General features: G+C 30.3%; 1 protein-coding gene across 2 annotated transcripts in view; it reads left to right on the top strand.

The window, feature by feature from the left end:
- Positions 1 to 27,921, top strand: part of CADM2 (cell adhesion molecule 2) — a 982,117-nt gene that overhangs the window by 782,501 nt on the left and 171,695 nt on the right. The window lies entirely within an intron of this gene.

The raw sequence follows: 27,921 nt of genomic DNA, 5'->3' as shown, positions 1-27,921 counted from the left end.
AAAAAAAAAAAAAAGAGAGAGAGAGAAAGAGAAAAAATAAGAAATAATGAATATGTTATTCACATGTCTTAAATTATTTTCATCTTTTATTTTTAACATACAAAATGCAAAATTAAAAGCAATTCGGCAAATATATCAAAGGCTATATTATTAAATTATAAATCATAAGCTAGATAATTCTCTTATCCTTGTGGTTTATGAAATTGCTAGAATAACTTGATTAAAATGGCCTCAACATGCATGGTTACTTTCCTTTTATCCCTCTTGTAAGTACTCAAAGAGAGAGAGAGAAAAAGTATGCTACTTAGAAAAATATTTCATATTTCTTTAATGTAATGAAAATTAGAGACTATGCAGTGAAATTGAAAGAAATAATATACAGTTAATTAAGAGAAAGATAAACCACTGTATATTTTGATATTGAATAATATATTTTATAAAAGCTCATCTTAATTAACTCTTGGAGATCTGTAATAGAAAGTTAAGAATTATCTAATTTTGTTATCTTCATTAACAAATAAAAGCTTATCTATAAATCACATTTAGAAACAAAGAAGTGTCAATGCATGGGAAATTAAGTAAAACTATTTTTGCTGTTCAGGTGAGACGGGCAAGGCTGTGTCTTGCGAGAGACCATGTGAGACATTTTCTGAAGGATGTTAAGGTCAGAAACAGGATAAAATAAGCAAATCAAGAGGCTAAATGCTTGAGAATCAAGATTCTAGCCAAAGTCTGATAGAACACTCCAAGGAATCTAGGATTAAGCAGGGAAATTTTGGAGAACACTTGCAGTAGAGTGCTCGGTGCCTACTATAAATACTCTTTCTCTTTTCCTTGTATGAATCCCAGGCTCATTTGTGTAGATGTGCTTAGTTGATTTAAAAAACAAAAAGAACAAACTGGTGCTGTGATGTAGTAAGTTCCTATAACAATATCATCGCAAACTTAGAGCTTAAGAGCATTTTGACATATGCTGTGTTTTCCGAACTCCTTTTAGAAGTGCTTGGCCTCGTTCTTTTCTTTACTATTAAAATATTCTAAATTCAATTACATTTAATTTTTACCATCATCAGTAATGCAGATTAAAGAAAAATAAACATCTTTGTTTACTGATACTTGCACTGTTAGCCAAAACAAAACAAAACAAAACAAAACAAAAAAGTCTAATTTTAGTTCCCTTATGCTAGGAATTGTGTTAAACTTATAAATTCATTAAAAAAGTATTGTATTTATAATATTCATTCTTTCCATTCTATAAATGAATTTTTCATTCCATTCTCTGTTTTCATTTAACCTTCTTGTTTATTAAATTTTGAAAATATATCCTATTCTTAAGTGTTATTTTTATTAATAGTTAGTGAATCTTTTAGCTAGTTTGGATTGTTATATTGAGAATCTATTGACATCTGTATATCTATTATAAAGTGTAGAAACTTTATTGAACTCCATACAATTTTAAGATTTTCAACATATAATTTTGGATGCTATTTACAAAATTAGTAGCTAATTCATTCATTCATTTAAAAATATTTCTTTATTGCTTATTGTGTGCCACGTACTCTTATGGATGCAGGATGTACAGAAGAGTAATGTTATGAAATGGAAAGAATAATAAACTTATTTATTAATTCTACTATTAACTTTTAGTCCTAACCATTGTACTTAGTTCTGTGTTGACAATGGAGAAAACTCATTGATAGAAAGTGAATATGTTTTAGTTGAAAAATTATAGTCTGGAGACTTAACAATACCTCTAACTTTAGTTACGAGGGAGTCTAATGTGTTTTTTCTAAAAGTGAAATCTTCCAATAAGTTGTGATAGCATATGCTTAATTGCTAATGAATAGAAGCTCTGTGTCATGATATTGCAACTGGTGAAATATTTTAAAAGATAGATTGTTCATTAACCCCTCAAAAATTATAACTTTTGTTTATTCAACTATATTATATTCACCACAATTTTCTTGTTATAAAATGCTGTCTGAAGATCCAGACATAAGCAATTTAGTGAGAATACTAATGAGCTTAAATTAGTAAAAGTTGATGCCTTTCTAAAGTAAACTAACATTACAGAATTACTTTCTCAAAATATATAAAGCAATTTTGTTAGAACCCATAACAGAAAAAGAAATGAATAAAACCGTATTCAACTCACATATTTCATTCACATATTTTACTTGTATACTGCCCTGAGGAAGCCCAGATGGCTAAAATGTTGGCAGGTTTCTGCACCTGCAATGATAATAAACTATTCTGTTATTACCTAGGTACGTGAGTTGAATACAGTTCCACTTTCCTCTCTGCTATATGCAACTGGCAAGTCAACAGTTTATATTGTATTTTTATAGGATTGGCAAATGTATCTTACTGGATTTTGCTGAGTTCACCTTTAACAATAGAATGTCAAAAGCCACTAAAGCACCTTCATAGAGACACATTAATTATATGCCAAAGGCTGACATGGAGTGGAGTGGATTATTACTACTATAACATACATACATACACACATACATACATGCATACATACACAGCACATACACACACTTACACACACATACAGCAAATAGGTTATTTGATAGGTTAAATAATAGATGTTCCAGATACACCAAAGGAATGAGCTTAACTTGATGTTAGCTATAGTTTTTATTTAATACCTACAAATAAAAAAAAAAATGTATCTGAATGACTTGGCCAAAAAACTTTCTATTTTGCAACACTTTTAATGTAAAAATAGAACATGCTCATTGTATTATATTTGAGAAGTACAGACATGAAGAAAAAGGAATAAATATCACTGACAGTCCCATCACTCTGTTGACATTTTAGTGTTTTTCCTTTTACATATAAACATCACTAGGAATTTATACAGGTTACATTGTGCTTTTGTATGTAAAAATTTTCCTGTGTCATTAAACATTCCTGCAAATTCATGTCACTAGGAATCAGCCTCCATCCCCCAAATACTTTTGCCTTGTTGACTCTTAATCTTTCTTCAAATCTAAGTTCAATCATTACTTTCTCAGGAGTGTTTTCCCTGACTTTCCTTACTAGAGCAGTTCCCTATATTAAATACCCTCGAAGCACTTCAAACATTCTTTGTAGTTCTTATGTCAGTTTCTATGTTACTCTTATTTGTGTGAGTTTTTGAAAAAAAATTAGTACGATTTTAGCTGTAATTGAGTTAAATTTATAAATTAATTTGGAAAATATTGTCATATTTATATTTTACAAGTCTATAAATTAATGTCCTGTTCAATTATTTTTCTATTTTTATTTAATCTACCTGAGTTAAATTTTGAAAAAAAAACATTCTATTTTTTTGTCATTGTTATTAATATTTGAGTGAATTTTTTATATCTTGAGCCAGTTTAGATTGCTCTCTTGTGAATCTCTTGGCATCCGTATATTATTAAGTTTAGAAACTTGGTGGAACTCTATATAATTTTAATAGTTTAAATATATAATCTTGGGCATTATTATAACTTAATAGCAAATTCATTGTAATTCAAAATATTTTTCGATTATTTATTTTGTAGCATACACTCTTGGATTCAGGAGGTATAGAAGGTCACAAAAATAACAAAAACTTTGGTTTATATCAAGGTTACAGACTAGTGAAGGTGTCAGATAATAATATAATATGTTATACGTTATATGTTCTGTAGAGTAAAATAAAGCAGACAATATGAGCAGATAGTTTTGAGGGAATAAAATTGTCATGAATATTCTAAAGGAAGTGAGGGAAGTTGTTTTTGTGATATCAGTAGAGAAAGTGAGGCAGGATAGTTAGCCTAAGAAATACCACCTCCCCTTCAGGATGCAGCTCTGGGATTTCTCCTTAGTCCCTTACTCAGCTCTCTCCCTGAGGCTCTGGAATTGCTCCCTTGTTCTTTACTCAGCCTTCTCCCTGTTTTGATTTCTAGCATGAGACCCCAGAATGAGAACCATGCCAAGGCCAGGAGACAAGATAGATGATGTTGGGCTGCTTCCTCACCTCCAGGTAGCATAGGAAACAAGTCAAGACTAGGAGGCAGGCTGGATAGCCTTGAGATCTCCCCCACACCCTCCGCCCCTTGCACTACATACACACCTCCAAGAAAATAAAAGCCCATAATTCAAATAACTTGGAGCAGACTCTGTCTCTGAGCTGTCCACACTTTTAAGTGTATACATTTGCTTTAATAAAACTTGTGCTTTTCTGCTCGCTCTTTGTAGTATCCTTGAGTTCTTTCTCATGGCATAAGATACGAATCTGGTCACCAGAGCTCAAGGGTTGGGGTCCCTCTTTGGAGACCCACCCTACTGAGATCTCCAACATCGAAAACATCACAGAATAGAACATTGAGTGCAAAACTCTGTGATGGTAACATATTCGTTTTGTTCTATGAATGGCAACAAAGCCAGTGTAGCTGGAGAATAATGAGCAATGGGGGAAGTGAAGTCGATATAAAATTAGATGGAGAAGTTTCTGAAAGAGCAAAGGGTGATAGAAATAATGGTAGGTGGGAGGCAGATTGTATAGGGCCCTGCAGACCACTGTAAGAATTTTGTGTTTTACTTTGAGTAGGATAAAATCCATTGGACGGGTCTGAGCATAAGAATGACATGAGCTGATTTAGGCAGAATCACGCTGGCTGCTGTGTTGAAAATAACTTATAGGGAGGTATATTATGGTTCTTCAGAGAAACGAAGCCAATAAGGGATAAATAGATAATCACACAGACAGAAAGAGATAAAATGAGATGTATTATAAAAAATTGGCTCATGTGATTATGGAGGCTGAGAAATCCTATGATCTGCTGTCTAGAGACCCAGGAAAGCTGTTGATATAGTTCAGAGTCCTAGAACCAAAAAGCTAATGGCATAGATAGATTCCAGTCAGAGTCTGAGGAGCACTGAGTGTAGGAAAAGATTAATGTCCAGCTCAAATAATTTGGCAGAGAGTGAATTCCACAAATTTGAATGCTAATTTCTTCTGGAAACACCCTCACAGACACACCCAGACATAACATTTAATCAGATACTTGGGCATCCTGTGGTCCAGTCAACTTCATACATAAAACTAACTTTCATAAACAGGTAACCACCGAGACTGGTTGGGAGTTTCAATACAGGTGAGAGAAGTCTGTGGCTTGAACTAGGATGTTAGCAGTAGATGTGAGAAGTGGTCAAATTCCTGACACACAATTGGAGATAGAGCTAAAAGAGTTTGTTGATGGTTGGATGTAGAATGTGAAGAAGGGAGGAGCTAATCACGACTTTTTGATTTATGTGGTAAGCAAGGATGGAGTCGATATAAAATTAGATGGAGAAGTTTCTGAAAGAGAAGTTTGGGGAAGAAGATAAAGAATTCTGTTTTAAACATGTTAAATTAGGAATGTCTATTAAACATTCAAGTTTAGATGTGGAGAAGGCAATTTTATATATCTTCTAGAGTTCAGGGAATATGTAAAAGCTGCAGACATAAATGTTTAAAGTAACGATTATATATTTTTAAAAAATGTTGGCCTAGATTTTACTCATTAGATATTTGTCAATAATGATAGTAATATGAGAAATTCAACTTAATAAATATTTATTTGTCAGATGCTAAAAGATAATGAATAAGAAACTTAGTCACTACCCTTATTCATCTTAAAATATATCAGAATGGATAGACCATTTAGCATTTGCTGTAATTTATATTTTTTCTAATAAGTGAGAATAATTTAATGCTGATAATATCATAAATAAGTCAAATATAACTTGAAAGAAAATTTAATATAATATTCCCTAGTATATTATTAAAAACATATACATTTAACTTCATCCTTCATCTCACTTTGATCGTTTTCCATCTGTCTACTCAATCTATTCATGATCCACAAGAGTAATAATTTTCATTAATATCCAGCATGAACAAAAAATTGGTATGTAATTTATTTATTGTTTGTCAGGGCTATTTTCACTTTGGTCAGAGAAACAATGCTGATTATGATCTCATGTATTTTATTCTCAAAACTTTCTTTAACTAAAGTCATTATTTCAATGACTTTGCTTTTATAATTTTATTTAGCAGAAAGAAACTAACCATGTTGTCCTCACAATTAGGATACATCTTATTTACCTTATAATTACTTTGCTATTTATTTCTGAATGCTTATCAAGGAAATGCAATTTTATAATTATGTAATAAAAACAGTACATAACATCTACCTAATTAGATAATTCTAAACTGTTGGAATTCTATATATTGTATACTTTCCATACAGCACTAAAACAGAAGTCTTAGAGAAAGTTTTTTAGCCACAGTTAATGAAAATATAGGTCCAGAATATTTCTAAGCTTGTGCCGACATAATTGCATTGTGGGCAATGGTAACAATATTATTTTCCAAAATGAAAATAATATAAATTTATGTTAATTCTTATTTTATCTAGGAATAATCATAGCAGCTCATTTTATTTGCATTATGTAATTATGATTTTCAGTTAATCTATGTAATTGTCACATATGAATGATAACAGATTTTAACTTTATAGAAAATAGATAGAAGCCACTGGAGAGAAACTGCTTTTTATAGATTATTTTGATAAATAATAAGATAAGATAAAATGTAAAATATATAGTTAACACACCTTGATTTGTCCTTTAAAGAATGAAAAAAAGTTTTTCTCTATTTCTATTCTTTTTTTTTATGTATTTTTAATCAAGATAAAATTTTTATTTTATGTTGAAAACTGGTCTTAGTTTATTGAAATAATACATTTCATGTTGAACAAAAGAAATTTCATGAAATCCAGAAATCAAGAATAAATTGTCTTTGATGATGTATATAATTTCTCAAATATTTTTTTATTTTATTTTAAATATTTTAAAAATACAAATAAATATAGTGAATCATACGACAAACATCAGTATCTGCCCTCTTCAACATCGTAAAAAGTGTATTATTATGCAATATTTGTTTAGGTTTTATATAAGAAAATAAAACATTATAAAATAAAGTTTCCTGATTTCCAATTCCTAATCATATTATTTTTATTTTCTCATAGAAATAGTCAAGGCTCTTAATTTGGTGGTTATCATTTGTGTGTTTTATGTTGTTACTACATATGTATGTATCAAGCTATATCATTTTGCATTTTTCAAACATTGTAAATTGAATCACATTGTATATAATTTCCTTAAACTCTGCTTCCTCAATTAGTGGTGTTTTTGAGATTTATGTACATTAATTGTTTACATTCACGCATTTTTACTATGCACTATTCCTTCACAAAAAATTATCATAAGTTATGTACCAATTCTTTGACCATAGAAGTTTCACTTTCATAAACAGTATTTAAAAAATATTTTTGTACATGTGAAAAGATTTTCTGTAGCATATCTATTGTATTTGGAATGGCTGGGTTTTAAAGTAAGAATATCTTTAACTTTTCTAGGTATTCACCAATTATTCTCTAAAGTTTATGCCAATTTATACTTCTATTAATGAAGATAGGAATCCTATGTTTCTACACATTTGCCATTGCTTGCTTATACTATCAAACATTTATCACCAGTCCCGCAAATGTGAAACAGTTAATTTACATTTCTCTGACTGCAAATGAGTTACACAGTTTTTTTCAAATATAGGTTATTCCATTTTTTACTCATGTTTGTTCATAGTCTTTGCCCACTTTTAAAAAAATTGTCTTTTTTCTGATGCATTTGTTTTCATGTTTCAGTTATATGTTTTGATAATATCTTGTCCAATTAGTATTTTGTCTTTTACCACTTTTCCTTTCAGTCCTATTGAGATATAATTGAGATACAGTTGTTACTTAACATTTTCAATGTCTGTGGTTGAACTGAATTTGTACATTTTAATGAAGTCAGATTTAGTAATGGTTTTCTCTATGGTTCATGCTTTTGTGTTTTATTGAAGAAAGCTGTTCCTATTTTGTAGTTATAAAGTTATTCTTCTATATTTTTTTTAGGAACTGTCTACCAGTAGGCATTCTATTATTTATTTGTTTATGCATAAATTACTTATTCACACCTCCTCTGCATTAGATGCTACTCTAGGCACTTAGGTTTTACCTGTGAATGTAACAAAGATTCTGCCCTTTTAAAGCTTGAATTCTATTGGGTAGAGGCAGAAAATAAAAGATAAACAATTGTCTGATAATAACGCTAAAGAAATTTAAAAAAATGAACAAGGAAAGACAATGTAAAATGGTAGAGAAAGGATTGAAATTTTGGAAATGGTGACAAGAGAAGGCCTTACCAAACAGTTGGAATTTGTATAAAGACATAGAGGGAAGGAAAAGAGCTAACCATTTCCCAGTAGAGAGTTTTTGAGTAAGAGAGAGCAAAGTGACTGCTGAATGAACAAAGATAAAGTAACAAAAATGAACAGTAGACCAAATCATGATGACTGAAGATCAGAATAAGGACTTCTAATTTTGCTCTGTGTGAAATGGGAACCACCAAAGGGTTTTGAATAAAAGAGTAACATACTCTGACTTAAGTTTTAACAGGATCACTTTTGATGCAGTGTTGAGAATAGGCTGATGGGGAGAGGGTAGAAAGAGAGTGACATATTTAGTAAAGCGGGTAAAATGTCAGGATAACTTGATCTGTGATGAAACAGAAGGAGGGGTGAGAGGTGGTGAATTTTTGACATATATTGAATATAAAGTTGCCAGTTTGCTGATAGAGTTGATGCCTGCTGGGTGCAAAATAGAAGCATAGGAACAACTCAGAAATGTCTTCTACCAAAGTAACTAGATGACTGGAGTTGTTAACTAAGGTGTGAAAGACTAAAGGAGCTGGTTTGTGGAGGAAATGCTGTCAAGTACTCTGCTTTGAATGTGTTAATTTTGAGCAGCTTTTTAGGCATTCAGTAGAGGTGTCAAGTCAGTTGAATATATCGGTCATAAATTCAGGAAAAAGGTCTAGTCTAGAGATATAAATATGGAAGTTGTCAGCATATTGATTGCAATGAAGCCATGAGACAAGATTAATCATTTTATATGCAGATCACAGGTATGAATAGTGAAGTAGACTGAATTCCACTTAAGTCAAGTGTGGTCTTCCCCAGTGAAAATATTGAAATAAACAAGAGATGAGGAGATTGTGTGGGTGAATACAAGAGAGTGATCTTGGTTGCAAATGTGCCTCCTAAGACCCAAATAGTACTTGATAATATATATGATAATATATATTTGCTGAGTAAGTAAATTTTAAAACTGACTATAAAACCCAAGTATGAAGAAGGGACATGGAGAGTATGGGTGATAGTGCAAGTGTAGTAGAATTAAGGTTCTGGTGGATAAAAAGAGGCCTGGAGGTATTCCTTGGAGGGATGAGAGTTAGTGGCCAGTAAGTAGGAGGTGTGGGAAATATGGAAGGGCTGAATGTACTGGTTATGATAAAGTGAAAAGCATATCCACAGAGACTGGCTGAGGGAGGGTGGAGGGGAAGAAGTCAAGGAACGATAAGCATGATTGAAAAGATCATCTACATCAAAGTTAAAAACACCAATTCCTTTCTAGTCCAAGATTTATAAGGTTTATCACAAATGTTATTAATTTCATAAAATACTTCTATGTATCTTTTGAGATAATTTGGACTGTCCACCCTTATTTTTGTTGGTATGGCAAAATACATTAATGATTTTTCTATAACTGTAAATACCTTGTGTTGCTGGAATAAACCCAAATTAGTAAGTATTTTCTTTTATATATACCAATGGAGTCAGTTAGCTAAATATTTGGTTTAGTATTTTTGCATTTATGTTCATGAGAGATTAGCCTGTAACATCCCTTTTGACGTATTTCTCCAGTTTTGGTGAAATTTTAATAATTGATTGTCGAATTAATACTACTCCACCATTTAAGTCTTCTGGATATGCTATTAGACATGTGCTGAAGGCTCTCATCGTAGTTTTGGGTTGTTCAACTGTCATATATACACATATATACTTATATATTTGCACATATAAATATATATAATCTAATATATAATAAACATATATCTTTGTCTTTCTGAGCTTTTTGCCACAGAATTCTTTAAAAATAGCTACAAATTTAATAATTCCATTTTTAATATCAGTGACTGTACTCTCTAATAAAATTTAAAATTACTTCTTTTCATGTTAATGTTTTTTATTTACGCTTCTTTTTATTTTATATTTTTTTACTTTATTTTAATGAAAATTACTCTTTCATTTATTACCAGAGCCATCTTAAACATGCTCTTCTTATATACTTTACTTTGTCCAACTAACATATAGTATTATTTTTATGCAATTTTGTTTTAAATACTCTTTGGAAGTGAGGGAATGACCTTTTTTTTTTTTTTTTTGCCTCCCTCACTCTTTTTCTTTCCCCTCCCACACTTTCTCACCTCCTGTGCTCACTCTTTCCTGCTCTGAGGTTGTGCAGTTCACTTATTTCTTAATACTTACCTCCTTAGGTCCCCAGCCCAGAATCACTCTTCCCCACCGCCCCCCTCACATTTTTTAAACCAAGGTATTTTAGGGCCTGATGATCTAGAGAACCAACTTGCTTCATTCTTGATTAAAAGGCTTTGTCTGTGCACTCATGGCCTGAGAACTATAGGTTGTTTGAAGGCACTGCTCAGTTGATTGTGTTTTACTTTTAGCTTCCTTCAGAGTGGTGAGCTTCCCTCCAAGCCCTGGCTTCAAGAACTTTCTATTCCTGGTCCCATTTATCTGAGAGCACTTAAATCTCTTTTACTCCATAGGAGCAAATTTCAGACGTAGAGCGAAACGGGCCTGCAGCTTTGGTACCACTCATCCCTCTGTTATTTGGTTCTTCTCCGCTTTTTTTATTTGGAGGGCCACTTTTATATCTGCTTTTATATCTGTTTGCTTTATATTTTTAGGATGTGTTTGCAACATATGTATTGAGTCAAAATATGAACATGTGTACCATCTTACCTGGAAACTCTGGTATATCTGAATTAGTTTTTCCTGATGGTATAGGTATTTTTTGATAATGCATAAAATGTTAGACAGCTAACTTCTTAGTGAATTATATTGGCATTTTAAAGTAAAAATGTTTTTGAAAATTTGCAATTGTATATTGAAAGAAAAGCTTATTTCTCTCAAATGATAATAGGAGCATAACATTTTCTAGCTGTTATAGCCATGTCTAATTTTTTCATGATTTTTAGTTAAGCTGTGAGGTGGATATAGATAAATCAAGCACATACACAATACCACTCTGAAAGAAACAAAGCCTAATATAAATAATAATAACATAGATAATTATAATATTTCATAGAGATTAATATATCCTAAATGAGAACTATATTTAAAGAATTCAGAGAAATGAGGAATATTTATATGGATGGGAAGCATAATTTCTATGCAAAAAGATGTAAGAGAGATAGCTTTTCAAAATAAATAGGATTTGGAACTGAGAGTTTTATAGATCAACACCCCAGACAGTGCGAGTCATGACAACAGAGTCCAGAATCTGCAGGCATACTGGTGACTATTTACTTTATCTGAGAAGGACAAAGTTAGTGTGGATGGAGTGGGTCCAGAATATATTTATGTATGTACAAACACATACTCCTTTTCGGGCCTACCCATCCTTTTACAGACACCATCTTTACTTTTGTTGGAGCTAATTCTCTGACTTTTTGTCTCTTTTGGCCTGATGCTGCCAGTCCAAGGCCTAACTCTTTATTCAGTTTCTAAAATGATTTTCTTGACTCATTAGATTTTTATTTAATTACTTTCTATCCTCAGCTCTGATTTAAGAGTTTATACCACATTATCATTAAATTGTTTGCATCTTGCTTTGAAATTATCACCCACATTTTATATCTATATATTTAATTTCTTCCAAATAAATTTCAAGTTCTTAAAAATCAGTATAAGCACTTACTATTTCTTTGGAACATACTCTATACTTATTCAGTGTTTTGAACAAATGTTTTAATTAATGATTTATGTATTTAGAAAAAAACATATATTAGAAAAAAAACACGGTCTAGATATTCTTTTGTTATTGTTTTTTTCAATTTGTGTCTATTTTTCTGTGCCTTCTTTCACTAGAATTCTCTCCCTCTCTCTCTACCTGAATGATATAAAAAAACACATATATAAACACATATATAATCTATATAACACATCAAGAAGCAATAGTTTCTAAGAGGGATAATGTATAACTTTTCGTAATAAAACTGTAAATTTCTTTAATTGTTTTTTTTTTTTTTCAAAACAGCATCTTAGGAAGCTAGAAAAGTAAGGTGTCCTTAAAACCATTGGTACACTACTTTTGATACAGTGCTTTTAAATATGTATAAAAAGTAACAACTGAATGTCTAAGACACTGTCTATTTGCTGTCAATCACCTTCCTTCTTTTTGTAGTCTCAGATAGACGATAAACAACAAGATTGACAGTTTGGTGTCCTTTAGTGTTTTGTGTCAACATCACAGAAAAGAAGGTGTTGTGTCATCACTCAAATCTGTCACATTAGATATATTCTTCTATTTGCCTTAAAGACAGTTGTCCTCATAATTTTTGTATTGATTATGTATTATTTTATTATGGAAACATTTTCCCATAATATAATATCCTGTGCTACAAACAAGAACATTTATGCTACTGCCGAAACCTCCAGAATATAGAGATGCTTTATTTTAAAAAAAATTCTAAAATGAGTGAAAGAGTAAATATGACAAGATATATAAATTTTCTTTTTCAAAATTCTCTCTAAATTATTAGGAAACTGTAATGAATTCCTACATCTTTGCAACATGTAAATAAAACAATTAATTTCAATATTTTTGGCATAAATCTGAGATATTTAGTGCTATAATAAATACTTTTTAAAATTTTAAATTATGTTCATTTTACAGAGAATGAGATATTTCTTTAAATGTATGTTTGTTTAGAAAATTGATATCTGAGCTGAAATGGTGATAAAACTGATAACATGGAAAATATAAGAAGAATTTAATATGATTAACAGCATAATCACAACTTAATTTTCTTTTTTTCTATTTGCTGGAACTTCATCTACCTCCACATTGTCTTATTTCTGCATTTGACAATGAAACTTTATGATATGTTTATTGCTAAAAAAACAGTCTAAATAAGTGAATTGGCTCTATAACTAGTAATAATCAATATTAATAATCATATAATAAAGTACCAAAACATAATTTGCTATCTATCTATATTTTCTGAAGTTTTAATGTTTTTAAAATAGATGTTTCCATGTCAGGTCATGGAAATGAGAAAATTCAGAAAAGTGCAAAAGAGCAGGAAAAAAAGCATCCCAAATTCCAACACTCCAATAGATACTTTTTCTATTTTACCGTAAAATCAATACCATACTGAATACTTAGTTGTACTTTCTTCTGTTTTTAATTAGGGTTATATTATTTCCTATTATATTATTAAAACCTTCATGCTTAAAATGAAGACTTTTTAATATTCCATCAAAAAGTTTGTTTTCTAATATTGGATGTTAAGTTTACTTATACTTTTTTATTATGAATGTTATAATAACTATTTTTTGTGCATATCTTGGTTAAAATTGAAATGACATCCACTAGGATGGAGAGATCATGTCAACACTTTCTTATAATTGACATCTTGTTCTCTTGAGTTTCTTCCTTTCTGCAATAAAATATTTTCAAATAGTTTTCTTAAGAAAAGGAAATACATGGTATTTTTCTGAGACCTTGAATATCTACCATTTTTTTCTGTTGCAGTATCATGTGAAAGATAAATTAGTTGGTTATAAGATTTTGGCCTCAAAGTTGTGATAAAATTGATCCTTTCATTTTAGGGATTTAAAAATTTTTAGAATGTGAACATCAATTTTAGCCATAAAATTATTCTATTAATATATCTTTAGTTACACTTGTCATAGTGTTATTTTTCTCAATAATTCCTCTGTGTAAAATTACTGAGAATACACACACATACACACACACACACACACACACGAAGAGACTATGTATATAGTTTCTCTTGTTTGTGCTACCTTTTCTTCTGCATTCTGAGGGATCTCAAGTTGGTTATCTATATTATTGTTTCTATTTTTCACTACATTTATGGCTTTGCTGCTTTTATGTTGGGTTTTAATTACTTTGTATTTTTATTCTATTTTCATCTTTTTTATTGTTTCTTGTTTTCAATGTATTTCAGGTTATTTTTCCTATCTGCTCTTTTTAAATAAAGGTGTGTATCTTCTTTTAGCCCACTGAAGGTTCTAAACACTTGTCTAATATTTTTTTCTGTTTTCTATAGCAAGTCCTATAGTAATTGTTTGGGATTATGTCCCTTTCTTTTGATCAATACTATTTTTCATAGCACACATATTATTTTTTTATTTAACTCATTTTTGTTATAGTAATGCTAGTTTTAGTAACAAACAAACTCACAAATTTCAGGAGTCAAAGTCAATAGAATTTTAATTCTTTTCGATAGTAGTGCTCAATACAAAAGTTTTAGCATCTTATGGCCTTTACTCTGTGAGGATTCTAAGATCCAGGGTTCTTCAATTTTGTGACATTTTCAATACCTGGAGCTTTGGAAGCCTCAACTTCAAAACAGAAGGGAGAAAAGAGGATGGAGAAGCTCTGCCAACATCTTAAAAGTCTGATCAATAAAGTGAAATAAATTATTTTATTCACATTTCTTTGGCTAAATCTAGTCACATGGTTTTAATACAGAGTAAGGGGTTGCTGAGACATGTAGCCCTTCACTAGGCAATTATCTCTTGGATTTAAATAATGCATGGAGAGAACTTTTTTTTTTTGGAAGGAAATTTGTCAACTTAGCTTCATTCATTCTTTAATAGGGAGAAATCTACCTAAATCTGATTCATGATGACATTTAATATGTTAATATTACTCTCAATTCTTTTTTAATTTTACAGCTGGATGGTAGATAATATGTTAGGTTTTAGCAGAATCTCATTTCTTACTTGTTTAATCATAACTGGCCCTGTAGATCTCAAATGGGATTTCAACTATACTAACTTTTCTGGTATCTCAGATATTCCCAACAAATAAGTGGTCATTATCGCTGTAATCTTCCAGGTACATTGCTATCAAAGCTCTCCCTGCTTCTATCTTCATGATGTGTCTAATTTGATGTATGTTTTTGATCTTTTCAATAAATTTTGGAATACTACTCGTGTGAATTACAGAAAATTTTTTTTTCTTTCTATTCCTATTCCTAAAAGCTTTTTATCAAATTAGCTTGTATCAGTCACTCTTCATGTTCCTTAAGCTTCTCAGCTTCAATCATTTTATTTGTACATCAGAATTTTTCTTACTTTATTTTAAATTGCCCTATTTATTTATTTATTTATTTATTTATTTATACAATTATTTGTATACACAACATAGAAGTGTATGTATATAAACTATGTATAAGTAATTATGTATATATTATTTATATAGATACTATATACAAAATATAATATAAACATGTAAATGGCTGCTAAAATTTTATACTTTAATTGTAGTGACATATTAAGATATGTTTCCTCTTCTTTTTTACAGTCACTGATTTTATCTGCCTTTTGCTAAAATTTGTTATAAGCAAAATTTGAGCGCCATGCATTTTTTTTACACATTGGCAGACTTCTAAAAGTTAGCATATATTTTCATATGAATTATCACTTTTAAAAGTGATAAAGGTAAAGAGAAACAAATTAATGAAGTAAAAAAGGAAAAAAGGAAAATTCAAACAGTATAGAAAGTGATTTAATTTAAACTTGGAAAGTAGGACGCCTTCTTTCAAATTCTACAGAGTAAATTGTAATTTATTTTTATTGCTCTGAGGTTTATTACATTCTCACTGGATATTTTATTTATGCAAGTAGATATTTTAGAAACAACAATTATAATCAATATTAACTTGCTGATTTTTAGAGACAGTATTTATTTTCTGGAAGATGAACACACATCTCTTCCCCATAAGAAGGGGTAAAATAATAAGAAGTGGAAAAATTGAGAGAAAGAAACAAAATCAGGGTTAAGTTATAAACTTTCAGTCACAAATGTGCACTAGCAATGAAAAATATTAAGCTCATTTTATAGAAGTATGTGGACTATTATTAATGAAATCTGTATTATATTGATATATTTTATGGTTGTGCCTGAATTTCAAAAATATAAAAATAATTTTTATATGTATTAACAGATTCCTAAATTTTCAAAGTTTGTGTACTGTAGAATTTATTTCACCTAATAATGTTATCCTCAAAATGAAGGCAGAACTGTGAAAATTTAATCCAAATTTTAAGTTGTAGGAGATGAAATTTGGGGATTTTTAGAAACATGTACAACATAGTCTTGAGTCATTTTCTCTTCTGATGCTACAAGAACCAATTCAAGCCTTTCATAGGGCATGGGGCCCTATAAAGTTACAAAATCACAAATACCAAAGGCTTGTTTCTCCATCTAATGAAAGCAGATGTTTTCATTCCCAATGTTCCTTTGTGTATGCATTTCCATAATAGCATGGCATATAATCTTCTTTTTTCTTTGATATAAATGGTTAATGAGAGTTATACTACACGGCTACATATGGTGGTTTATGGTGAGATGTAAAAATTAAATTTTATATGTCTATGAGGAGACCAATATATTATAGGTTGTTGGAAAGAAAGAAAGCTTACAAGAAACTATCTAGTTCAAATAGCACATCATTTTTTTGTTCTCTGAATTCAAGCAAATAGTGAGCTGTATCAAATTATGAATTATATCAAATGCTGAAAGACTTTTTCCCAAGGAAAATAAGAAATAAAGTGACAAATACCTAGGGAAATACTGTTTTGAGGAAGCAAACAAAATATTTACAAACTTTTATTTGTGGGAGATGGGAAAAAAGTTTTGTGTGTGTAAGGTTTTTAAAAATGTATATCAGAATTTTGTAGTTATTAAATTTTGGTGATTATCTATTAATACTCTTTCTTCATAAAACTATCTATATTGGATGTTGAAGTTCTGCAGTTATGTGGTGTTCATGTTAAAATGAGACCTCTAGTAAACATTGTCTTTACTTACCAAGTTATAATGTAGTTACACATATAGCGGCATTTGGACATTCGGTATATAATAAATCAAAATATTTTACATCTACAAGTTATTTAAACTTCAAAGTGTAAAGAAAATTTTGAAGACAAAAGTTACTAAAATTGGACTTTCCTATTTTTTTTGCAGGACACATTTTATTGATATGTTACTACTGTAGTAATGATATAGTTACTTGATTTTGTTTTCAAATGCAGAGTATATCAAATCAGCAGATAGTTGAATCTTTTGGCATTTTAGGTCTGAATTTTTAAGTTAAGTTTCTGTTATGTTCTTGTACTCTCTGTCAAACGGAATGTTCTTTTCTTCTTAACTCAATCCATTTTTTGAAGAGACCACATACACTATTCACAAGAATGAAAAGCTTCCAATTTTTATCCGAGCAAGATGATGTTGGGGAAAGGGAATCATCTAATATAAGACATTTTATATATTGTAGTTTTGTATATAAACACACACACAGTGATATACTACTATTTTTCCAATTAGTCCAAAATGGATTTTGTCATTTAGGTTTTCACCTTAATCAACTAAACATGTGTGCACACTTCTTTATGACTTCGTGTTGCTGAAATCTAGGAGAAATAGAAATCTCTTTGATTGTATGTATGTTAATTTTATAAAGATGAAATTTGAAACACACTTGATTATCTGAGCAGTTTTTGTTGATATATTACATATAAGTGACAATATTTTCAGCATAAAATTCAGTCAATTTAGAGCTACAGATTGAACGAGAAATTTAATTCATAACAAATTATTTTAATATAGATTAAGTAATGCCATTAATAAAATTAAGGTATCATCACTATTTAGAAATACATTAAAAATATAGTGAAGTTTTTTAATATATGAAAGTATACAATATATCATTGAGTGATTTCTGATCACTGAAATTGGTAATTATTTATTATTGAATAAATCTATTAATTGAATTTATTGCTGGAAGTAGTAAGTGTTATTCAAAGGCAAATTCCTATAGTCTTCACAAGGGACTTCAGTAGTAACTTAGGACATACTTGTCTGCAATGTGGGAAAGACATTTAAACATTCCTGACAGGAGACCAGGTAGCCATCGCTTGAACAACTTTTTTGACAAAGTTTAACATCTCATGAACTTGCTCTATAGAATTATGAAGAGCTCAATAAATAGAAAGACAGTTTCTCTATATTATACTCAAATCTACTTCTTACTAGCTTCTAGCATTTAACAGATTTGAGCAATATAAATATTATCTCTCAATCATGTGCCAGTAATCACTTCCTCTACTCTCATTCCTGATGTACTGTTGTGCATGCATTTCCATAGTAGCATGGCTTAATAGCATATTTTCTTTTCTGGTGAAAACATTTACAGATTAAAATACATATATATATTTATTTATCATTTATGATTTTTAGACTTGGAACTATTTTTATTCTTCTTAAAATTCACTATACAGATTATCAGAGAGACGAAATTAGTACACACTGATAACATACGGGTAGTATGTGTGTGTGTGTGATAGAATTTTACTTTTCTAACAGTTACCTTTGTCAAAGCTTATTTTGAATTCTCAAATGAGAATTTCACATTTTAGAGGATTCCATCATTGTATAAAGAAATTATAGATATTTTATAATTAAAATATTTATATTAGCTTATAAGATGTACTTTATTTTGAATTGATATCAGAATTAAAGTAACATTCATATTCTATTTGGCAAATACATACAAGTACACAATTAGTAAAGAATTATAATTAATATAAACCATGCTGAATATTTTTTTATTCTAAAATTTAATTTAGGAAATAATGAACGATTATTCCTCTCCTGTTTTTTAAACTAGGTCATGCTCATAACTTAGACAATGATACAGTCAATAAGAAATAATTATAGTTTTACTTCTATTGATATTTCTTCTTAAGCAGAATTTTTGTTTCAAAACACACCAAAATAATGACTATTTTAGAGAAAATATGTTATCTACTATTTTCCAGCATTTCTGGATATCTACATTAATTTTTATATAGAAGCATTAGTGCATGTAGATATTTTGGTACAAATAAGCCTACATTAATTAACAAGGCAGAAACTGCTAAGTGCTCACTAATATTTCTCCTTCCTGTGCATATTTCTAGACTGAAATTGTCAGTCTCCCTTGAAGTATGGTTTGTGCCTGAGCATGGACTGGAAGCTGAAGTGAAATGTGTATTTCTAGGATTCTGTTATTAAAATTTCTTACACATGCTTCCCCAAGCTTACTTTCTCTCAGAAGACATTCACAGTCACAAGCTGAGATGGCTTATATCTCTGATGTTTCTATAATATACATTGTTCTCCACCAATGATCTTGAGCAGTCCTTTACTGTTACAATTTAAAGAAACTTGCTATACTTAAAACCACTATAATGCAGCCTTACAACTAAAAGCAAATTTCTAATATAAAATCATTGGGTATAATAATATCTAGACGGTTAGCTAGAAATTTAAAAGATTTAAGTGTATTTGCTTTGGCTTTACAAAGTTCTTTTTCTATATAACAATGTCAAAATAGGAATATGATAAGCCTACTTTCTATCTTTAAGAGAAGTAAATTTTAATTGTTTTAAAGCACAGATTGGGGAGGTTTACATTCATATTATTTCATACATTATAAAGTATAAGGTGATAAAGTATAATGTATGAGGTTTACTTCATACATTATAAAGTATAAGGTGACAACTCAAGCATCGTAGATTTTTAAAATTTCTATTACATAATTCAAATTATATTAAAATGTACAAAGAGAATCAGAATGGGGTCTTAGAAAATTGAGTTTTGTTTGAATTATGAAAATATTTATTATATTTTTTATTTTGATCTATAGCAATGATATTTTGGTAACGTATAAGAAAAAATAATCTAAATATTTGGAATCAATGCACCCCTATGTTCATGGCAGCCCTATTCACAATAGCCAAGCTATGGAAGCAACCCAAGTGCCCATCAAAAGATGACTGGATAAAGAAGTTAGGATACATATATACAATGGAATATTATTCAGCCATAAAAAGTACAATTTTACTATTTGCAATGACGTCGGTGGACCTAGAGGGTATTATGTGAGTGAAATAAGCCAAATGGAGAAAAATAAATACCATATGATTTCACTTATAAGTGAACTCTAAGAAACAAATTAAACAAAAACAGACTCACAAAGAACAAACTAGTGATTGCCAGAAGAGAAGGAGGTTGGGGGGCTGGGAAAAAAAGGGTGAAGGGACAAAGAAGTACAAATTAGTAATTATAAAATAGTCAAAATCCTTTTAAGTCAACTTTTGCAAAAGGAAAATGTATCAGGTGCAAGGAACTCTATTAGCACATAAAATTTTTCAAAAGTTGTCATATTACAATGTCATTTTTTCTACAGTATACTCTCCTTATTTTCTTACTCTATGAGATAGAGTGCCAGCTGTGCCAGGCATTTTATTTATTTATTTGTGTTTTAACTTATTCATTTACTCTCTTATCCAATAAAAAGAATGAGAATTATGTTCAGAACACTATGCTAAGTATTGTGGGCCATTAGGAAACACTCTCATTCATGGCTGGATGCTCCAGGAGATTACTATATAATAAGATAAATGGTACATATCAGCATATAAATAATAGACCATATAAATGCTTACTTTTAATCTCTCTCTGGCTCAACAAATGATTATTGAGTTTCACATATATTTCTGCCCTGGAAGCCTGAAGGAAGAGGTAAATATGGTTGGAGTTGAGCAACATGAAATAATTTAGCAAGAAAGCAATATGTTAATTAGCTTGAATGATCAGTGTGAGTTGGAGACATGGAGAGGGAATATATGCCTTTAGGTAAAGAGACATGGATTACTTGCTATATTTGAACAAATACTCATATATTTCGAAATTATTAAGCATTTTGAAGAAGGGTAGGAGAAATAAATGGGTCTTATGTTACATGACAAAAAAAATACTGTTATAGAAGAGAATTAGGGTAGGGATATATTACGTAGTGGTCTATGTTGAGAGCTTTAGGAATTCAACAGAGGGAAAGAATAGAGAGGTTTCCATCAGGAAATATCATGAGAAGGACACTGAGAATGAGGGCAAGACTTAGCAAAAACAGAAAGATTGCAAAGTAAAAATTTCAGAGTTTATATTTGTCCTACATACATACTGATAAATTTTTCGTACTTGAGTTTAAGTTTTAGTACATTGTAGGTGTGATAATATTTTACTCTTTCAAATGTTTCATAATAACAGATTACAAATATATGAATGAGAGTTGTGAATTTTTGTTTTTCCACATTTGAAGTAAAAGAAGCTGGAGTTTACAAATTGAAATTATACCACTAGAAAAACTTCCTTCAGACAGTGACACTGTTTCCAGATGTATTGCTTGGGTTCTGTTCGCATTTCTATTTTAAAACTCTGTTTACTATGGTCTCAGTAAAAATTCAGTCCAAGCTGAAACTTGGTTTACCAAATATCAGCTCTGGAGCAATGGCTGTGTTTACCAATTTTCCAGAAGATTGATTTAGATTGTTTTATGTTGTATGACTGTAAAAGAACAAAACAGAAAAGGATTCACTAGTTTGATATTTTATTCTGTCTGCATGTGTTAACTCCTTTATTTCTGTCAGTACACAGTATTATTACAAATAACACATACTGATGATAATCAGTATTTGATTATACTATTAACTAATAAAATATTTTGGCTTTTAAATAAAATTATACTTTTATAGTAAGAATGATTGGCTAGGTTTCTTTTTCTTTTTTTTTTTTTTTTTTTTGCCTTTTAAAATAATATCTGGAGGCATGTTTTAACATCTTACATGCCAATATACCAGTTATAAGTTCTGAGAAGAATTAGGCATTGGATCTGTGGCCTATTTGAAGCTTTATTAGCACTTATTTGACTTATTTTTACTTTCTGATTTATTAGGATATAGATTTAATTATCAGAAAAATATCTGGTATACCAAAACAAAACTGAGCTGACTAAAGCTTTCATTCCTTGTCTTAGTTCTTATCCTTGGGGTTAGTAGATATTTCAGCAGAAAAAATAAGGGCTAGTATATTGCATGAGTCTACCTGGTAAGTGATCAGTTCTAGAGAAATCAATCGGGGCAAACCAGACTAGCAGTTACACAAATCTAGACAGCCAATGTGCGAAGAGCTGGCCTTTTGGGGAAGTTGGTAAGCAAAAGCAAGGCAGAGTGCTGGTCTGGGCAATCTTAAAACAACAAAGATAAAATCATGGCAAAGTGTCTATCATCAGACAGCAGGCAGCAAAATAAAACTTGACATTGAATCAAAGGCCATAGGCAGCATTTTTAGATATATCTTTCCCATAGGCAGAACTTGGCTTATTGTACACACATTTAAACTCCCTATAACAGTCACCTGTGTGGTGGGGACTTGAACTGAGAACAAGGAGAATAAAGGCTGACACACTTACGGTTCTTGAAATCTTATTATATTGGTGATGTTAAACTTACTTAATTTACTTAGTGATTAGCAATAAATATAATTAAAATTGTTTAAATGTATCCAATGATTGTTTGGCTAAAGTCCTATGGCTGTAGAATGATATACTTTTGGAAACTTATGCTCATCATTGAGAATTTAAGCAGCTAAAATGATACTTGAAATGACTCCTATCATCTTGATGTAAGTTTTTCTTTAGCGCTATCTTTACAATATGGTGAATTATAATGATAAAATCACTAAACTTATATTATTTTAATATACAGAAATTTCTAAATTTTATTAATATTTACAATTATAGAATATGACATGTAAAAAATTAAAGATCACATAATAAATCTACTCCAATAAATTATTAATGGGCATTTTATGTACCATGATATGTGTAAGGCCTTGTGGGAAATACAAAGAGATATAACATAATACTGATTTGGGGAAGTTTTAGGTTAAGTGCGCAAACTAGGAAAAAATGCAAAAACAATGAGATTGTTACTTGCTGCATTTGAATAGTCATTTTAAAGTGATTACATAATGAAATATGTTTTTTAATCATTATTTAAGCACCTTAATGTGTGACATGAATTATTACTCACTGGAAACCAATTTAACAATATTCGAAAATATTTCTGGCAAAACAGTATGTGATCTTTTATAAATATCATAACACTTATTAGTTAGGAGAACTAATGCAAGTATGCACAAATTACTATCAGGTTCTTGAATAATGTCAGATAAATTCAGTAGTGCTAATATTATTAAGTTAATTTGGTTTAAAACTAATTCATATACAATTTATTAACTATGTGAGTAACTTTTATTAGAAATAAGTATAAAATGTAACTAAAATCCTCCAAGTCATTATCTTAGGAATTTTTATTTTACCTAACATGAATCGCAGCTATTCATTTGTATGATTGATAAATCATTTAGAACCAATGATATATTGGAAAAATAACTTTTATCCAGTGTTAAGTACTATTTAAATAGATTCTTATTCATTGGCTAGTGCTTCTTGTTTGTAGCTAAGATTAAATTCTCCAGAGCTCAGAGTTTTGAACCATTAAATCACCTCACCAGTGGGTGGCAGATACCTAATCACTGATGAGGCCTGACCTGTGAATAGCCTCCGTAACTCATTAACTCACTTTTAATCTCTATGATATGTAAGCAATTACCTTTCATTCTTTTATAACACATTCTCATTTTTTTCTTCAATTATTCCTAGGGTAATGTTCAAAATCTTTATTTTCAATGAAATATTTGAGTTTTTTAAAAAATATATTTGAATAATGTGAACGTTCTGTGTTCTGAAAGGGACAAATTATTATTATTTTTTTAAGGTTAAATTTACTTCCTCTGACATTATAATTCCTTATTTATATGTGAGATGTACTGTGTAGAAGTTGAATAATATGGACAGTCTTTGTTTAGCTACTACCTTTTGTGTTCATTTGGAAACCATAAGGTAACATGACAATAGTTTCAGAGATCACTCATTCACTATTTCAAATCATTTTCCAATGAAATATCACTTTCTAAAAATTTTTGTAATGTGATGTTTCTAACTCTTTTATGCTCAACAGTGTCTAAATGGGACACTTTTTTTTTCTTCTTTTTTTGGCTTCTCTCCCATGGGGGGAGCCTGTGAAGATATATCAAAGAGGACTTCCTAGTTCAATTCCTTTTTATTCTGGTCTTATCATATACAGACAAGATGTAGCTCTCAATTTCAATTCAATAGCCAGTCACTGAATACCTCTGTGCAGGTAGTGATGATACAGGATACTGAGATGAGCAAGACAAAGATCCTACTCACTGGTAACTCATTGAGTTATGTTATATCCCTCTTTGGACTTTTTATTATAGGTTTTTCTCTATTCTTTCATACTTGAAATGCTATGATAAAGTGAACTACAGATGACATCATAAGTATTTACAAACTTGAAAAGATTATCGTGAATGTAAGATTTAAAATGTTCAGCTTAATGAGAATCTCTTTAGGCAGCTCTTTTGCTTTGGCAAATAAATTATCAAGGAAAGTCACACAGTAAATAATCACATTACTAATTGTGTAAGTTTCTTGGTTCTCGGATTTTGAATATATGTTCATATAATTCAGTTCTCTAAATCATATTCTTTGTAATTTTACTCAATTATTACCTGCACCTAACAATCAGTGCACTGAGGTACACAATATATAGGAGACTTGTCTAGATTCATATGGTTAATCAATAATGGAGTTTATATTAAAATACAGTTATTCTGCTTTTCAGAGCCTAGTCTTTAGTAAAACAACTTAAAATATTATGTGATTTGGTAAACTGAATCAATTGAGAAATTTCAGACACTAAAATATTTAGGTTCTTATCAAGATTCCAAAACAAAAATATTTTTATGATATCATTGTAGATTTTAAGGCATTTTACATACTACATGACATCATTCAGTTTTCATCATAATCCAAAGTTGGAAATGATTCAAGAATTATTATCCACAGGAAATCTGACCTCATACAAATGCATAGAGCAGATCCTTTGATTCCAAAGTCAGTGCTTTTAGCTTTATTTCATGAATATGATTTAAATATGAAAATTATGTATTGGTATGTATTGAGTAATTCAATTTTTCTTTGGTGATGTTATATAGTCCCCATAAAGTAATCTGACCAAAAGAGAGTTAAATTTCTTTTGTCAAGAATCAATGAAAATTGTTAAGTTCTATCTTTCTGTCAGTGGGGCCTGTGTTAGAGAAAATGAAATTGAACACAGTGGGTGAGTAACATGTTTTACCCATACAGTATCATGGCAGGAATTGAAGTTTTCTCTTTTGACGACCTCTTTTTTAAACACCATGAAATATGTGATAAATGTTTTTTAAAGTAAATCATAGTTTTAGAAGGTGATTGGTATAGCACGAGTTCCTATTGGGGGAATGACAAATCTGTCTCCCACTGTTCTTTTTTACAGTAACTAAACAAGGCATATATATTAGGTCATGTAGGAGATAGAGTATGAAATAGACATTATTAAAAATATTGTGTATTCTAATGAAATCATGAACACTATTGTGATCAAAGTTGCCTTATTTTTTATATTCAATAAAAATCAGTTCTAAAATATTTGCAAGTGTATGTCTTCTTATGAAATTAGCATTAATGGAGAATGGCAGCAGAGGGATTACAATCATTATGGTATGTGTTATTTGAGTGTGTGGGAGGGTGATTTTTTAAAATATATTTAAAATCATAAAAATTTAGAATTTTCCCCAATATCATATATTTTATAATTGTCTACTATTCTCACAACCCATATAGGAAATGTGCAAACAATTTAAGAATATATGGCACTTGGGACCCCTCTTCCTCTGTGGGAAATGTGTGCAATGAATTCTAAGCTTTAATATCATAACTATTTTCCCTACTCAAGCAAATATTCATAAAAATATTTAATTGAAATTTTATTACAGATTCATACATAATTGTAAGAAATAATTCAGAGAAATCTCATGTACCTTTCACCCAAATAACATCTTGCAAAAATATCACAACTGGGAAACTGACATTGATATCATCCACCAATGTTATTAAGGTTTCACCAGTTTTACATGTACTCATGTGTGTGTTCATGTGTATGTAATTCCATGCAGTTGTATTATCTGTGTAGGTTCTTGTATCCATCACCAGTCAAGATACAAAGCACTTCCATCACCACAGGTGTCCCTTGTGCTGTTCTTTTATAACCGAAGTCACATCCTTCCCACTCCCCTCGAATCCTCCTTTTCCTTAACCTTTGGCAACCACTAATCTCTCTCTAAAATTTTATTTCAAGACACTATATAAATGTATTCCATCTTAATTTATTTATAGAGTTTTGGAGTGTACCACTTTGTATGTTTTCTTAATAGTTGTTCCAAGTATTTAAATATATATCTATGACCTATCTTAGAGTCTGCTAGTAGCAATATTTTACCATTTTCAGTAAAGTATAGAAATCTTATTTCCACTTTATACTTACCTTGAGTATTCCTTTTACATCTGTTGAACACTGCATCAGTTGATGTTATAATTTTATTTCAACCATTATATAATGGAGAGAACTCAGGAGGAGCAAGGTAGTCTACATTATATTTACCCATACAGATTTTTTCTTTCAGTTGTTTTTTCTTCCTACTCGGTACTCCAAGAGTCCTTCATTTCTGTATAAAGAAACTTTCTTTAACTTTTCTTTGATATAAATCTACTAGAGACAAATGTTAGTTTTCCTTCTTCTAAGATATATTTATTTCCCCTTGATTCCTGAAGGTTAGTTTCACTGAATAAAAATTCATCCTTGTCAGTTCTTTTCCTTCAGCATTTGAAAAATGTGCCACTCCCTCTGGCCTCCATGATTTCAAATAAGAAATTTATTGTCATTCAAACTGGTGTTCTCTTATAGGTAATATGTTTTTATCTCTAGCTGCTTTCAAGATTGTTTTTCTTTGTTTTTGGATTTCAGATGTGTAATTTTGATCTACCTTGACATAGAACTTCTTTGGGTTTATTCTCTTTGACATTTGCTTATCTACTTGATTCTGTACATGTATTTCTTTTGCTAAATTTGCATTTTTCAGCCATTATTTCTTCAAATACTCTTTCAGCCCACTCTCTTTCTCTTCAGATGATATTGATGTTGGACATTTTGTTACTGTCCCACAGGTCTCTGAGGCTCTGTTCTTTTTTCTTTTCTTTTCTTTTTCTCTTTTTCGATCTATTTTCTCTCTGTGTTCAGACTGCAATAATTCTGCTACTGCGAACCTAAGTTCATTGAGTCTGTCCTCTGACATCTCCACTGTACTATAGAGCCAACACATTGAGTTTTGATTTTGGAAACTGTTTTTGACCTCCTAATTTTTGTTTAGTTCTTTTTATAATTTCTTTTTCTTTGCTGAGATTTTCTATTTTTCATTTGTTTCAAGATAATTAGTAATGCTTATTAAAATATTTTTTGATGGTGGCTTCTTTAAATATTTTGTCAGATAATTCCAACATCTATTGCAACTCAGTGTTGGCATCTGTTGATTACATTTTCTCATTCACATTATGATTTTTCTTGCATTTGGTGTGACAAGTGATTTTTTAAAATTTTTATTGTATTTTTGACATTTGGCTATTATATTAGGAAACTCTGGACCATATTTAAATATTCTATTCTAGGAGGCAGTCATTCTGTTTAGGTTTAGCATATAGGTTCTACCATATATTTGCAGGCCGTGGTTCACCAATTTGTCAGGGCCTTTGTAATTCTATTTGGTCATCTTAAGTTGTCTATTTCCACTGAGGGTTACACTGATGTACACTGGTGTACCTAAGGGGACAAAGGTGCTCCCCCAGGAC

Source organism: Pteropus medius, unplaced genomic scaffold (genome assembly GCF_902729225.1).
Source record: "Pteropus medius unplaced genomic scaffold, Ma_sr-lr_union100, whole genome shotgun sequence".
Classification (NCBI taxonomy): domain Eukaryota; kingdom Metazoa; phylum Chordata; class Mammalia; order Chiroptera; family Pteropodidae; genus Pteropus; species Pteropus medius.
Note: the sequence above shows the minus strand (reverse complement) of the source record. Positions and strands in the feature narration are given on the sequence as shown.